We start from the raw sequence: 326 nt of genomic DNA on the forward strand, positions 1-326 counted from the left end.
CGGTGGAATTAGGGTTTTGGCTCCGTATCTGATCGTTTGGGGGTACGTAGGTATATATAGGAGGAAGGAGTACGTCGGTGGAGCAACAGGGGGCCCACGAGGGTGGAGGGCGCGCCTGGGGGGGGGGGGGGGGGGGCGCGCCCTACCTCGTGGCCTCCTCCTTTGTTTCTTGACGTAGGGTCCAAGTCTCCCAGGGTCTTGCTCGTTGAGAAAATCATGTTCCCGAAGGTTTCATTCCGTTTGGACTCCCTTTGATATTCCTTTTCTTCGAAACCCTAAAATAGGCAAAAAACAGCAATTCTGGGCTGGGCCTCCGGTTAATAGGT

Source organism: Triticum dicoccoides, chromosome 3A (assembly GCF_002162155.2).
Source record: "Triticum dicoccoides isolate Atlit2015 ecotype Zavitan chromosome 3A, WEW_v2.0, whole genome shotgun sequence".
NCBI lineage: Eukaryota > Viridiplantae > Streptophyta > Magnoliopsida > Poales > Poaceae > Triticum > Triticum dicoccoides.